Source organism: Stenella coeruleoalba, assembly GCF_951394435.1.
Source record: "Stenella coeruleoalba genome assembly, contig: scaffold_230, whole genome shotgun sequence".
In the NCBI taxonomy this organism is placed as follows: domain Eukaryota; kingdom Metazoa; phylum Chordata; class Mammalia; order Artiodactyla; family Delphinidae; genus Stenella; species Stenella coeruleoalba.
In genome coordinates this window covers 258,894-274,150 of record NW_027646016.1, presented here as the reverse complement: position 1 = coordinate 274,150, position 15,257 = coordinate 258,894, and the positions used below count along the sequence as shown (strand labels likewise).

Below are 15,257 nucleotides of genomic sequence, written 5' to 3'. Positions count from 1 at the left end.
ATCGGGAGACGTGTTCAAATATGTCTCAGTTTTCGTACCCTGGTACTCGGGTGCAACATTCCAGACGCTTTACTAACACTCTCCCGACTTGGAGAGTCAGTCCCTTTAACCTCCTGTTTGGCCCAGTTTGCAATTTCTGCGGAAGATGAACAGGAATAGAGAGAACCAATGAGAGGCTAGCTGGAGGTGTCTGGACGGGCAAATTTAACTCTCATTTCCCACCAGGAAGAGGAATTAACCAAAGGCTCAGCGTGCCGTGCCGGAACCAGATTAGGGCCTGAGCCATCCTGCGGTGTTGCGGCCAGCTCAAAAGAAAGCGGGTTGAAGAAAGGAGCTCAGGGGCACTGTAATTCACAAACCTGCAGAGTTATAAATGACAGCTATCGTCCAAAAATAGACTGAAGTAAGGCTGCCAAGAGGACTTGAAAGCGGGGCAGAATTGCAGGAAACCGATTTCAGGAGGTAGACTGGAATTGCATTGAAAGCATAGGAAAAGAGGCAGAACGTACACAATGATGCACTTGGCCAAAAAGGGCGTATGTGTGTTTTCCTGAATATATTCAGGAAAAAACGCATACGCCCTTTTTGGCCAACCAAGCAAGCCTGCAAAGGAAATCTGCACTACAATGAAGTCTCACTTCCCCCCGGTCAAAAGGGCCATCTGAAAAAAGTGTAAAATCCATAAAGGCACGACAGGCCATGGAGAACTGGGAGCCTTCTTATGCTGATGGGCGGGATGTAAATTGCCAACAACCACTCGGGAGAAGTGTATGGTGTTTCCTGAAACATCTAAAAAACAAAGCAACAGAACCTAGGGCACTTCCACTTATGGTCCTATAGCTTAGGGAAATTAAAATCAAAAAGACACAGCCACCCCAAAGTTTGGAACGGCTCTGTTTACAAGAACCTCGTTTACAGTACAAGTTCAACATTGCAGAAAGTGAAAAATGGATAAAGAAGTTGTGGTATTTACTTACAAAGCAATATCACTCAGCAATGAAATCTGTGTCATCAGGCCCTTAGCAGCACAATGAGTGGATTCAGGTATGATGATTCTAACTGAAATAAGTCACACAGAAAAAGAAACATCATAAGATATCAGTAATATACGGAATGTAAACTTGGCTACACAGGAACTGAATCACAGAACAGAACAGGGTCTCAAATTTAGAAAACCAACTTATGCTTGCTTAAGGGTAAAGGTGAGTTGGGGTGCTGCATAAAACCAGAGATTGAAATGAACACAGATAAAGTTCCTTAAGTCAAATATGGAATAGACAAGAGCTATTCCTTGCTCAACGAAATGGACTCAACACCGCATATTAAACGCCTAAGAATGTACCTGACTAGTAAGTATCTTAAAACCTATGGATCGCTATGTCTCCGAAAGAGAATCAAGCATGTGTACAGGGGCATAAACGCAGCAGTGATAGGATTGGAGAGGTTCGGTGAGCAAATGAAGACCCTTTGAAATCATATTGCATGGTACCCATTACACGGGTCTTAACTCTCCAGGTTTAAGGTATTCTTCCTTCAGCTAAAACATGCATGTGGAACCTAGAGTATGATCAACCATGTGATCGGGAGACGTGTTCAAATATGTCTCAGTTTTCGTACCTGGTACTCGGGTGCAACATTCCAGACGCTTTACTAACACTCTCCCGACTTGGAGAGTCAGCGCTTTTAACCTCCTGTTTGGCCCAGTTTGCAATTTCTGCGGAAGATGAACAGGAATAGAGAGAACCAATGAGAGACTAGCTGGAGGTGTCTGGACGGGCAAATTTAACTCTCATTTCCCACCAGGAAGAGGAAACAACCAAAGGCTCAGCGTGCCGTGCCGGAACCAGATTAGGGCCTGAAGCCATCCTGCGGTGTTGCGGCCAGCTCAAAAGAAAGCGAGTTGAAGAAAGGAGCTCAGGGGCACTGTAATTCACAAACCTGCAGAGTTATAAATGACAGCTATCGTCCAAAAATAGACTGAAGTAAGGCTGCCAAGAGGACTTGAAAGCGGGGCAGAATTGCAGGAAACCGATTTCAGGAGGTAGACTGGAATTGCATTGAAAGCATAGGAAAAGAGGCAGAACGTCCACAATGATGCACTTGGCCAAAAAGGGCGTATGCGTTTTTTCCTGAATATATTCAGGAAAAAACGCATACGCCCTTTTTGGCCAACCAAGCAAGCTTGCAAAGGAAATCTGCACTACAATGAAGTCTCACTTCCCCCCGGTCAAAAGGGCCATCTGAAAAAAGTGTAATATCCAGAAAGGCAACAGGCCATTGAGAACTGGGAGCCTTGTTATGCTGATGGGCGGGATGTAAATTGCCAACAGACACTTGGGAGAAGTGTACGGTGTTTCCTGAAACATCTAAAAAACAAAGCAACAGAACCTAGGGCACTTCCACTTATGGTCCTATAGCTTAGGGAAATTAAAATCAAAAAGACACAGCCACCCCAAAGTTTGGAACGGCTCTGTTTACAAGAAACTTGTTTACAGTACAAGTTCAACATCGCAGAAAGTGAAAAATGGATAAAGAAGTTGTGGTATTCACTTACAAAGCAATATCACTCAGCAATGAAATCTATGTCATCAGGCCCTTAGCAGCACAATGAGTGGATTCAGGTATGATGATTCTAACTGAAATAAGTCACACAGAAAAAGAAACATCATAAGATATCAGTAATACACGGAATGTAAACTTGGCTACACAGGAACTGAATTACAGAACAGAACAGGGTCTCAAATTTAGAAAACCAACTTATGCTTGCTTAAGGGTAAAGGTGAGTTGGGGTGCTGCATAAAACCAGAGATTGAAATGAGCACAGATAAGGTTCCTTAAGCCAAATATGGAATAGACAAGAGCTACTCCTTGCTCAACGAAATGGACTCAACACCGCATATTAAACGCCTAAGAATGTACCTGACTAGTAAGTATCTTAAAACCTATGGATTGCTATGTCTCCGAAAGAGAATCAAGCATGTGTACAGGGGCATAAACGCAGCAGTGATAGGATTGGAGAGGTTCGGTGAGCAAATGAAGACCCTTTGAAGTCATATTGCATGGTACCCATTCCACGGGTTTCAACTACCCAGGTTTTAGGTATTCATCCTTCAGCTAAAACATGCATGTGGAACCCAAGTATGATCAACCATGTGAACGGGAGACGTGTTCAAATATGTCTCAGTTTTCCTCCCCTGGTACTCGGGTGCAACATTCCAGACGCTTTACTAACACTCTCCCGACTTGGAGAGTCAGTCCCTTTAACCTCCTGTTTGGCCCAGTTTGCAATTTCTGCGGAAGATGAACAGGAATAGCGAGAAACAATGAGAGGCTAGCTGGAGGTGTCTGGACGGGCAAATTTAACTCTCATTTCCCACCAGGAAGAGGAATTAACCAAAGGCTCAGCATGCCGGGCCGGAACCAGATTAGGGCCTGAAGCCATCCTGCGGTGTTGCGGCCAGGTCACAAGAAAGCGAGTTGAAAAAAGGAGCTCAGGGGCACTGCAATTCACAAACCAGCAGAGTTATAAATGACAGCTATCGTCCAAAAATTGACTGAAGTAAGGCTGCCAAGAGGACTTGAAAGCGGGGCAGAATTGCAGGAAACCGATTGGCACAATGATGCCATCCTGCGGTGTTGCGGCTAGCTCAAAAGAAAGCGAGTTGAAGAAAGGAGCTCAGGGGCACTGTAATTCACAAACCTGCAGAGTTATAAATGACAGCTATCGTCCAAAAATAGACTGAAGTAAGGCTGCCAAGAGGACTTGAAAGCGGGGCAGAATTGCAGGAAACCGATTTCAGGAGGTAGACTGGAATTGCATTGAAAGCATAGGAAAAGAGGCAGAACGTCCACAATGATGCACTTGGCCAAAAAGGGCGTATGCGTTTTTTCCTGAATATATTCAGGAAAAAACGCATACGCCCTTTTTGGCCAACCAAGCAAGCTTGCAAAGGAAATCTGCACTACAATGAAGTCTCACTTCCCCCCGGTCAAAAGGGCCATCTGAAAAAAGTGTAAAATCCAGAAAGGCAGGACAGGCCATGGAGAACTGGGAGCCTAGTTATGCTGATGGGCGGGATGTAAATTGCCAACAGACACTCGGGAGAAGTGTATGGTGTTTCCTGAAACATCTAAAAAACAAAGCAACAGAGCCTAGGGCACTTCCACTTATGGACCTATAGCTTAGGGAAATTAAAATCAAAAAGACACAGCCACCCCAAAGTTTGGAACGGCTCTGTTTACAAGAACCTCGTTTACAGTACAAGTTCAACATCGCAGAAAGTGAAAAATGGATAAAGAAGTTGTGGTATTCACTTACAAAGCAATATCACTCAGCAATGAAATCTATGTCATCAGGCCCTTAGCAGCACAATGAGTGGATTCAGGTATGATGATTCTAAATGAAATAAGTCACACTGAAAAACAAACATCATAAGATATCAGTAATACACGGAATGGAAACTTGGCTACACAGGAACTGAATTACAGAACAGAACAGGGTCTCAAATTTAGAAAACCAACTTATGCTTGCTTAAGGGGAAAGGTGAGTTGGGGTGCTGCATAAAACCAGAGATTGAAATGAGCACAGATAAAGTTCCTTAAGCCAAATATGGAATAGACAAGAGCTACTCCTTGCTCAACGAAATGGACTCAACACCCCATATTAAACGCCTAAGAATGTACCTGACTAGTAAGTATCTTAAAACCTATGGATTGCTATGTCTCCGAAGGAGAATCAAGCATGTGCACAGGGGCATAAACGCAGCAGTGATAGGATTGGAGAGGTTCGGTGAGCAAATGAAGACCCTTTGAAGTCATATTGCATGGTACCCATTACACGGGTTTCAACTACCCAGGTTTTAGGTATTCTTCCTTCAGCTAAAACATGCATGTGGAACCTAGAGTATGATCAACCATGTGATCGGGAGACGTGTTCAAATATGTCTCAGTTTTCCTCCCCTGGTACTCGGGTGCAACATTCCAGACGCTTTACTAACACTCTCCCCACTTGGAGAGTCAGCGCCTTTAACCTCCTGTTTGGCCCAGTTTGCAATTTCTGCGGAAGATGAACAGGAATAGCGAGAACCAATGAGAGACTAGCTGGAGGTGTCTGGACGGGTAAATTTAACTCTCATTTCCCACCAGGAAGAGGAAATAACCAAAGGCTCAGCGTGCCGTGCCCGAACCAGATTAGGGCCTGAAGCCATCCTGCGGTGTTGCGGCCAGGTCACAAGAAAGCAAGTTGAAGAAAGGAGCTCAGGGGCACTGTAATTCACAAACCTGCAGAGTTATAAATGACAGCTATCGTCCAAAAATAGACTGAAGTAAGGCTGCCAAGAGGACTTGAAAGCGAGGCAGTATTGCAGGATACCGATTTCAGGAGGTAGACTGGAATTGCATTGAAAGCATAGGAAAAGAGGCAGAACGTCCACAATGATGCACTTGGCCAAAAAGGGCGTATGCGTTTTTTCCTGAATATATTCAGGAAAAAACGCATACGCCCTTTTTGGCCAACCAAGCAAGCTTGCAAAGGAAATCTGCACTACAATGAAGTCTCACTTCCCCCCGGTCAAAAGGGCCATCTGAAAAATGTGTAAAATCCAGAAAGGCAGGACAGGCCATGGAGAACTGGGAGCCTTGTTATGCTGATGGGTGGGATGTAAATTGCCAACAACCACTCGGGAGAAGTGTATGGTGTTTCCTGAAACATCTAAAAAACAAAGCAACAGAACCTAGGGCACTTCCACTTATGGTCCTATAGCTTAGGGAAATTAAAATCAAAAAGACACAGCCACCACAAAGTTTGGAAAGGCTCTGTTTACAAGAACCTCGTTTACAGTACAAGTTCAACATCGCAGAAAGTGAAAAATGGATAAAGAAGTTGTGGTATTTACTTACAAAGCAACATCACTCAGCAATGAAACCTGTGTCATCAGGCCCTTAGCAACACAATGAGTGGATTCAGGTATGATGATTCTAACTGAAATAAGTCACACAGAAAAAGAAACATCATAAGATATCAGTAATACACGGAATGTAAACTTGGCTACACAGGAACTGAATTACAGAACAGAACAGGGTCTCAAATTTAGAAAACCAACTTGTGCTTGCTTAAGGGGAAAGGTGAGTTGGGGTGCTGCATAAAACCAGAGATTGAAATGAGCACAGATAAAGTTCCTTAAGCCAAATATGGAATAGACAAGAGCTACTCCTTGCTCAACGAAATGGACTCAACACCCCATATTAAACGCCTAAGAATGTACCTGACTAGTAAGTATCTTAAAACCTATGGATTGCTATGTCTCCAAAAGAGAATCAAGCATGTGTACAGGGGCATAAACGCAGCAGTGATAGGATTGGAGAGGTTCGGTGAGCAAATGAAGACCCTTTGAAGTCATATTGCATGGTACCCATTCCACGGGTTTCAACTACCCAGGTTTTAGGTATTCATCCTTCAGCTAAAACATGCATGTGGAACCCAAGTATGATCAACCATGTGAACGGGAGATGTGTTCAAATATGTCTCAGTTTTCGTACCCTGGTACTCGGGTGCAACATTCCAGACGCTTTACTAACACTCTCCCCACTTGGAGAGTCAGCACCTTTAACCTCCTGTTTGGCCCAGTTTGCAATTTCTGTGGAAGATGAACAGGAATAGCGAGAACCAATGAGAGGCTAGCTGGAGGTGTCTGGACGGGCAAATTTAACTCTCATTTCCCACCAGGAAGAGGAAATAACCAAAGGCTCAGCGTGCCGTACCGGAACCAGATTAGAGCCTGAGGCCATCCTGCGGTGTTGCGGCCAGCTCAAAAGAAAGCGAGTTGAAGAAAGGAGCTCAGGGGCACTGTAATTCACAAACCTGCAGAGTTATAAATGACAGCTATCGTCCAAAAATAGACTGAAGTAAGGCTGCCAAGAGGACTTGAAAGCGGGGCAGAATTGCAGGAAACCGATTTCAGGAGGTAGACTGGAATTGCATTGAAAGCATAAGAAAAGAGGCAGAACGTCCACAATGATGCACTTGGCCAAAAAGGGCGTATGCGTTTTTTCCTGAATATATTCAGGAAAAAACGCATACGCCCTTTTTGGCCAACCAAGCAAGCTTGCAAAGGAAATCTGCACTACAATGAAGTCTCACTTCCCCCCGGTCAAAAGGGCCATCTGAAAAAAGTGTAAAATCCAGAAAGGCAGGACAGGCCATGGAGAACTGGGAGCCTTGTTATGCGGATGGGCGGGATGTAAATTGCCAACAGACACTTGGGAGAAGTGTATGGTGTTTCCTGAAACATCTAAAAAACAAAGCAACAGAGCCTAGGGCACTTCCACTTATGGTCCTATAGCTTAGGGAAATTAAAATCAAAAAGACACACCCACCCCAAAGTTTGGGACGCCTCTGTTTAGAAGAACCTCGTTTACCGTACAAGTTCAATATCACAGAAAGTGAAAAATGGATAAAGAACTTGTGGTACTTACGTACAATGCAGTATCACTCAGCAATGAAATCTATGTCATCAGGCCCGTAGCAGCATAATGAGTGGATTCAGGTACGATGATTCTAACTGAAATAAGTCACACAGAAAAAGAAACATCATAAGATATCACTAATACACGGAATGTAAACTTGGCTACACAGGAACTGAATTACAGAACAGAACAGGGTCTCAAATTTAGAAAACCAACTTGTGCTTGCTTAAGGGGAAAGGTGAGTTGGGGTGCTGCATAAAACCAGAGATTGAAATGAGCACAGATAAAGTTCCTTAAGCCAAATATGGAATAGACAAGAGCTACTCCTTGCTCAACGAAATGGACTCAACACCGCATATTAAACGCCTAAGAATGTACCTGACTAGTAAGTATCTTAAAACCTATAGATTGCTATGTCTCCGAAAGAGAATCAAGCATGTGTACAGGGGCATAAACGCAGCAGTCATAGGATTGGAGAGGTTCGGTGAGCAAATGAAGACCCTTTGAAGTCATATTGCATGGTACCCATTCCACGGGTTTCAAATACCCAGGTTTTAGGTATTCTTCCTTCAGGTAAAACATGCATGTGGAACCTAGAGTAAGATCAACCATGTGATCGGGAGACGTGTTCAAATATGTCTCAGTTTTCGTACCCTGGTACTCGGGTGCAACATTCCAGACGCTTTACTAACACTCTCCCCACTTGGAGAGTCAGCGCCTTTAACCTCCTGTTTGGCCCAGTTTGCAATTTCTGAGGAAGATGAACAGGAATAGCGAGAACCAATGAGAGGCTAGTTGGAGGTGTCTGGACGGGCAAATTTAACTCTCATTTCCCACCAGGAAGAGGAAATAACCAAAGGCTCAGCGTGCCGTACCGGAACCAGATTTGAGCCTGAGGCCATCCTGCGGTGTTGCGGCCAGCTCAAAAGAAAGCGAGTTGAAGAAAGGAGCTCAGGGGCACTGTAATTCACAAACCTGCAGAGTTATAAATGACAGCTATCGTCCAAAAATAGACTGAAGTAAGGCTGCCAAGAGGACTTGAAAGCGGGGCAGAATTGCAGGAAACCGATTTCAGGAGGTAGACTGGAATTGCATTGAAAGCATAGGAAAAGAGGCAGAACGTCCACAATGATGCACTTGGCCAAAAAGGGCGTATGCGTTTTTTCCTGAATATATTCAGGAAAAAACGCATACGCCCTTTTTGGCCAACCAAGCAAGCTTGCAAAGGAAATCTGCACTACAATGAAGTCTCACTTCCCCCCGGTCAAAAGGGCCATCTGAAAAAAGTGTAAAATCCAGAAAGGCAGGACAGGCCATGGAGAACTGGGAGCCTTGTTATGCTGATGGGCGGGATGTAAATTGCCAACAACCACTCGGGAGAAGTGTATGGTGTTTCCTGAAACATCTAAAAAACAAAGCAACAGAACCTAGGGCACTTCCACTTATGGTCCTATAGCTTAGGGAAATTAAAATCAAAAAGACACAGCCACCCCAAAGTTTGGAATGGCTCTCTTTACAAGAACCTCGTTTACAGTACAAGTTCAACATTGCAGAAAGTGAAAAATGGATAAAGAAGTTGTGGTATTTACTTACAAAGCAATATCACTCAGCAATGAAATCTGTGTCATCAGGCCCTTAGCAGCACAATGAGTGGATTCAGGTATGATGATTCTAACTGAAATAAGTCACACAGAAAAAGAAACATCATAAGATATCAGTAATACACGGAATGTAAACTTGGCTACACAGGAACTGAATTACAGAACAGAACAGGGTCTCAAATTTAGAAAACCAACTTATGCTTGCTTAAGGGTAAAGGTGAGTTGGGGTGCTGCATAAAACCAGAGATTGAAATGAGCACAGATAAAGTTCCTTAAGTCAAATATGGAATAGACAAGAGCTACTCCTTGCTCAACGAAATGGACTCAACACCGCATATTAAACGCCTAAGAATGTACCTGACTAGTAAGTATCTTAAAACCTATGGATCGCTATGTCTCCGAAAGAGAATCAAGCATGTGTACAGGGGCATAAACGCAGCAGTGATAGGATTGGAGAGGTTCGGTGAGCAAATGAAGACCCTTTGAAGTCATATTGCATGGTACCCATTACACGGGTCTCAACTACCCAGGTTTTAGGTATTCTTCCTTCAGCTAAAACATGCATGTGGAACCTAGAGTATTATCAACCATGTGATCGGGAGACGTGTTCAAATATGTCTCAGTTTTCGTACCCTGGTACTCGGGTGCAACATTCCAGACGCTTTACTAACACTCTCCCCACTTGGAGAGTCAGTCCCTTTAACCTCCTGTTTGGCCCAGTTTGCAATTTCTGCGGAAGATGAACAGGAATAGCGAGAACCAATGAGAGGCTAGCTGGAGGTGTCTGGACGGGCAAATTTAACTCTCATTTCCCACCATGAAGAGGAATTAACCAAAGGCTCAGCGTGTCCTGCCGGAACCAGATTAGGGCCTGAAGCCATCCTGTGGTGTTGCGGCCAGGTCACAAGAAAGCGAGTTGAAGAAAGGAGCTCAGGGGCACTGTAATTCACAAACCTGCAGAGTTATAAATGACAGCTATCGTCCAAAAATAGACTGAAGTAAGGCTGCCAAGAGGACTTGAAAGCGGGGCAGAATTGCAGGAAACCGATTTCAGGAGCTAGACTGGAATTGCATTGAAAGCATAGGAAAAGAGGCAGAACGTCCACAATGATGCACTTGGCCAAAAAGAGCGTATGCGTTTTTTCCTGAATATATTCAGGAAAAAACGCATACGCCCTTTTTGGCCAACCAAGCAAGCTTGCAAAGGAAATCTGCACTACAATGAAGTCTCACTTCCCCCCGGTCAAAAGGGCCATCTGAAAAAAGTGTAAAATCCAGAAAGGCAGGACAGGCCATGGAGAACTGGGAGCCTTGTTATGCTGATGGGCGGGATGTAAATTGCCAACAGACACTTGGGAGAAGTGTATGGTGTTTCCTGAAACATCTAAAAAACAAAGCAACAGAACCTAGGGCACTTCCACTTATGGTCCTATAGCTTAGGGAAATTAAAATCAAAAAGACACAGCCACCCCAAAGTTTGGAACGGCTCTGTTTACAAGAACCTCGTTTACAGTACAAGTTCAACATCGCAGAAAGTGAAAAATGGATAAAGAAGTTGTGGTATTTACTTACAAAGCAATATCACTCAGCAATGAAATCTGTGTCATCAGGCCCTTAGCAGCACAATGAGTGGATTCAGGTATGATGATTCTAACTGAAATAAGTCACACAAAAAAAAGAAACATCATAAGATATCACTAATACACGGAATGTAAACTTGGCTACACAGGAACTGAATTACAGAACAGAACAGGGTCTCAAATTTAGAAAACCAACTTATGCTTGCTTAAGGGTAAAGGTGAGTTGTGGTGCTGCATAAAACCAGAGATTGAAATGAGCACAGATAAAGTTCCTTAAGCCAAATATGGAATAGACAAGAGCTACTCCTTGCTCAACGAAATGGACTCAACACCCCATATTAAACGCCTAAGAATGTACCTGACTAGTAAGTATCTTAAAACCTATGGATTGCTATGTCTCTAAAAGAGAATCAAGCATGTGTACAGGGGCATAAACGCAGCAGTGATAGGATTGGAGAGGTTCGGTGAGCAAATGAAGACCCTTTGAAGTCATATTGCATGGTACCAATTACACGGGTCTCAACTACCCAGGTTTTAGGTATTCTTCCTTCAGCTAAAACATGCATGTGGAACCTAGAGTATGATCAACCATGTGATCGGGAGACGTGTTCAAATATGTCTCAGTTTTCGTACCCTGGTACTCGGGTGCAACATTCCAGACGCTTTACTAACACTCTCCCGACTTGGAGAGTCAGTCCCTTTAACCTCCTGTTTGGCCCAGTTTGCAATTTCTGCGGAAGATGAACAGGAATAGCGAGAACCAATGAGAGGCTAGCTGGAGGTGTCTGGACGGGCAAATTTAACTCTCATTTTCCACCATGAAGAGGAATTAACCAAAGGCACAGCGTGCCCTGCCGGAACCAGATTAGGGCCTGAAGCCATCCTGTGGTGTTGCGGCCAGGTCACAAGAAAGCAAGTTGAAGAAAGGAGCTCAGGGGCACTGTAATTCACAAACCTGCAGAGTTATAAATGACAGCTATCGTCCAAAAATAGACTGAAGTAAGGCTGCCAAGAGGACTTGAAAGGGGGGCAGAATTGCAGGAAACCGATTTCAGGAGCTAGACTGGAATTGCATTGAAAGCATAGGAAAAGAGGCAGAACGTCCACAATGATGCACTTGGCCAAAAAGGGCGTATGCGTTTTTTCCTGAATATATTCAGGAAAAAACGCATACGCCCTTTTTGGCCAACCCAGCAAGTTTGCAAAGGAAATCTGCACTACAATGAAGTCTCACTTCCCCCCGGTCAAAAGGGCCATCTGAAAACAGTGTAAAATCCAGAAAGGCAGGACAGGCCATGGAGAACTGGGAGCCTTGTTATGCTGATGGGCGGGATGTAAATTGCCCACAACCACTGGGGAGAAGTGTATGGTGTTTCCTGAAACATCTAAAAAACAAAGCAACAGAACCTAGGGCACTTCCACTTATGGTCCTATAGCTTAGGGAAATTAAAATCAAAAAGACACAGCCACCCCAAAGTTTGGAACGGCTCTGTTTACAAGAACCTCGTTTACAGTACAAGTTCAACATCGCAGAAAGTGAAAAATGGATAAAGAAGTTGTGGTATTTACTTACAAAGCAATATCACTCAGCAATGAAATCTATGTCATCAGGCCCTTAGCAGCACAATGAGTGGATTCAGGTATGATGATTCTAACTGAAATAAGTCACACAGAAAAAGAAACATCATAAGATATCAGTAATACATGGAATGTAAACTTGGCTACACAGGAACTGAATTACAGAACAGAACAGGGTCTCAAATTTAGAAAACCAACTTATGCTTGCTTAAGGGTAAAGGTGAGTTGGGGTGCTGCATAAAACCAGAGATTGAAATGAGCACAGATAAAGTTCCTTAAGCCAAATATGGAATAGACAAGAGCTACTCCTTGCTCAACGAAATGGACTCAACACCCCATATTAAACGCCTAAGAATGTACCTGACTAGTAAGTATCTTAAAACCTATGGATTGCTATGTCTCCAAAAGAGAATCAAGCATGTGTACAGGGGCATAAACGCAGCAGTGATAGGATTGGAGAGGTTCGGTGAGCAAATGAAGACCCTTTGAAATCATATTGCATGGTACCCATTACACGGGTCTCAACTACCCAGGTTTTAGGTATTCTTCCTTCAGCTAAAACATGCATGTGGAACCTAGAGTATTATCAACCATGTGATCGGGAGACGTGTTCAAATATGTCTCAGTTTTCGTACCCTGGTACTCGGGTGCAACATTCCAGACGATGTACTAACACTCTCCCGACTTGGAGAGTCAGCGCTTTTAACCTCCTGTTTGGCCCAGTTTGCAATTTCTGCGGAAGATGAACAGGAATAGAGAGAACCAATGAGAGACTAGCTGGAGGTGTCTGGACGGGCAAATTTAACTCTCATTTCCCACCAGGAAGAGGAAACAACCAAAGGCTCAGCATGCCGGGCCGGAACCAGATTAGGGCCTGAAGCCATCCTGCGGTGTTGCGGCCAGGTCACAAGAAAGCGAGTTGAAGAAAGGAGCTCAGGGGCACTGCAATTCACAAACCAGCAGAGTTATAAATGACAGCTATCGTCCAAAAATTGACTGAAGTAAGGCTGCCAAGAGGACTTGAAAGCGGGGCAGAATTGCAGGAAACCGATTGGCACAATGATGCCATCCTGCGGTGTTGCGGCTAGCTCAAAAGAAAGCGAGTTGAAGAAAGGAGCTCAGGGGCACTGTAATTCACAAACCTGCAGAGTTATAAATGACAGCTATCGTCCAAAAATATACTGAAGTAAGGCTGCCAAGAGGACTTGAAAGCGGGGCAGAATTGCAGGACACCGATTTCAGGAGGTAGACTGGAATTGCATTGAAAGCATAGGAAAAGAGGCAGAACGTCCACAATGATGCACTTGGCCAAAAAGGGCTTATGCGTTTTTTCCTGAATATATTCAGGAAAAAACGCATACACCCTTTTTGGCCAACCAAGCAAGCTTGCAAAGGAAATCTGCACTACAATGAAGTCTCACTTCCCCCCGGTCAAAAGGGCCATCTGAAAAAAGTGTAAAATCCAGAAAGGCAGGACAGGCCATGGAGAACTGGGAGCCTAGTTATGCTGATGGGCGGGATGTAAATTGCCAACAGACACTCGGGAGAAGTGTATGGTGTTTCCTGAAACATCTAAAAAACAAAGCAACAGAGCCTAGGGCACTTCCACTTATGGACCTATAGCTTAGGGAAATTAAAATCAAAAAGACACAGCCACCCCAAAGTTTGGAACGGCTCTGTTTACAAGAACCTCGTTTACAGTACAAGTTCAACATCGCAGAAAGTGAAAAATGGATAAAGAAGTTGTGGTATTCACTTACAAAGCAATATCACTCAGCAATGAAATCTATGTCATCAGGCCCTTAGCAGCACAATGAGTGGATTCAGGTATGATGATTCTAAATGAAATAAGTCACACAGAAAAACAAACATCATAAGATATCAGTAATACACGGAATGGAAACTTGGCTACACAGGAACTGAATTACAGAACAGAACAGGGTCTCAAATTTAGAAAACCAACTTATGCTTGCTTAAGGGGAAAGGTGAGTTGGGGTGCTGCATAAAACCAGAGATTGAAATGAGCACAGATAAAGTTCCTTAAGCCAAATATGGAATAGACAAGAGCTACTCCTTGCTCAACGAAATGGACTCAACACCCCATATTAAACGCCTAAGAATGTACCTGACTAGTAAGTATCTTAAAACCTATGGATTGCTATGTCTCCGAAGGAGAATCAAGCATGTGCACAGGGGCATAAACGCAGCAGTGATAGGATTGGAGAGGTTCGGTGAGCAAATGAAGACCCTTTGAAGTCATATTGCATGGTACCCATTACACGGGTTTCAACTACCCAGGTTTTAGGTATTCTTCCTTCAGCTAAAACATGCATGTGGAACCTAGAGTATGATCAACCATGTGATCGGGAGACGTGTTCAAATATGTCTCAGTTTTCCTCCCCTGGTACTCGGGTGCAACATTCCAGACGCTTTACTAACACTCTCCCCACTTGGAGAGTCAGCGCCTTTAACCTCCTGTTTGGCCCAGTTTGCAATTTCTGCGGAAGATGAACAGGAATAGCGAGAACCAATGAGAGACTAGCTGGAGGTGTCTGGACGGGTAAATTTAACTCTCATTTCCCACCAGGAAGAGGAAATAACCAAAGGCTCAGCGTGCCGTGCCCGAACCAGATTAGGGCCTGAAGCCATCCTGCGGTGTTGCGGCCAGGTCACAAGAAAGCAAGTTGAAGAAAGGAGCTCAGGGGCACTGTAATTCACAAACCTGCAGAGTTATAAATGACAGCTATCGTCCAAAAATAGACTGAAGTAAGGCTGCCAAGAGGACTTGAAAGCGAGGCAGTATTGCAGGATACCGATTTCAGGAGGTAGACTGGAATTGCATTGAAAGCATAGGAAAAGAGGCAGAACGTCCACAATGATGCACTTGGCCAAAAAGGGCGTATGCGTTTTTTCCTGAATATATTCAGGAAAAAACGCATACGCCCTTTTTGGCCAACCAAGCAAGCTTGCAAAGGAAATCTGCACTACAATGAAGTCTCACTTCCCCCCGGTCAAAAGGGCCATCTGAAAAATG

General features: G+C 44.0%; 1 long non-coding RNA gene across 7 annotated transcripts in view; it reads right to left on the bottom strand.

Moving 5' to 3' along the window:
* LOC307181392 overlaps nucleotides 1-14,073 on the bottom strand; it is a 210,037-nt gene extending 195,964 nt beyond the window's left edge. For 4 of the 7 annotated variants that reach the window (XR_013826645.1, XR_013826646.1, XR_013826648.1 and 1 more), the window contains exons 1-2: nucleotides 13,980-14,073; nucleotides 4,319-4,396 (exon numbers count right to left, since the gene is read on the bottom strand). This is a non-coding gene — a long non-coding RNA (uncharacterized lncRNA). Of the gene's footprint in view, nucleotides 1-1,617; nucleotides 1,715-4,314; nucleotides 4,397-13,979 lie in introns of all 7 variants that reach the window. The other 3 variants (XR_013826643.1, XR_013826644.1, XR_013826647.1) reach the window with 2 other exon arrangements.
* Nucleotides 14,074-15,257: the final 1,184 nt, after the last annotated feature.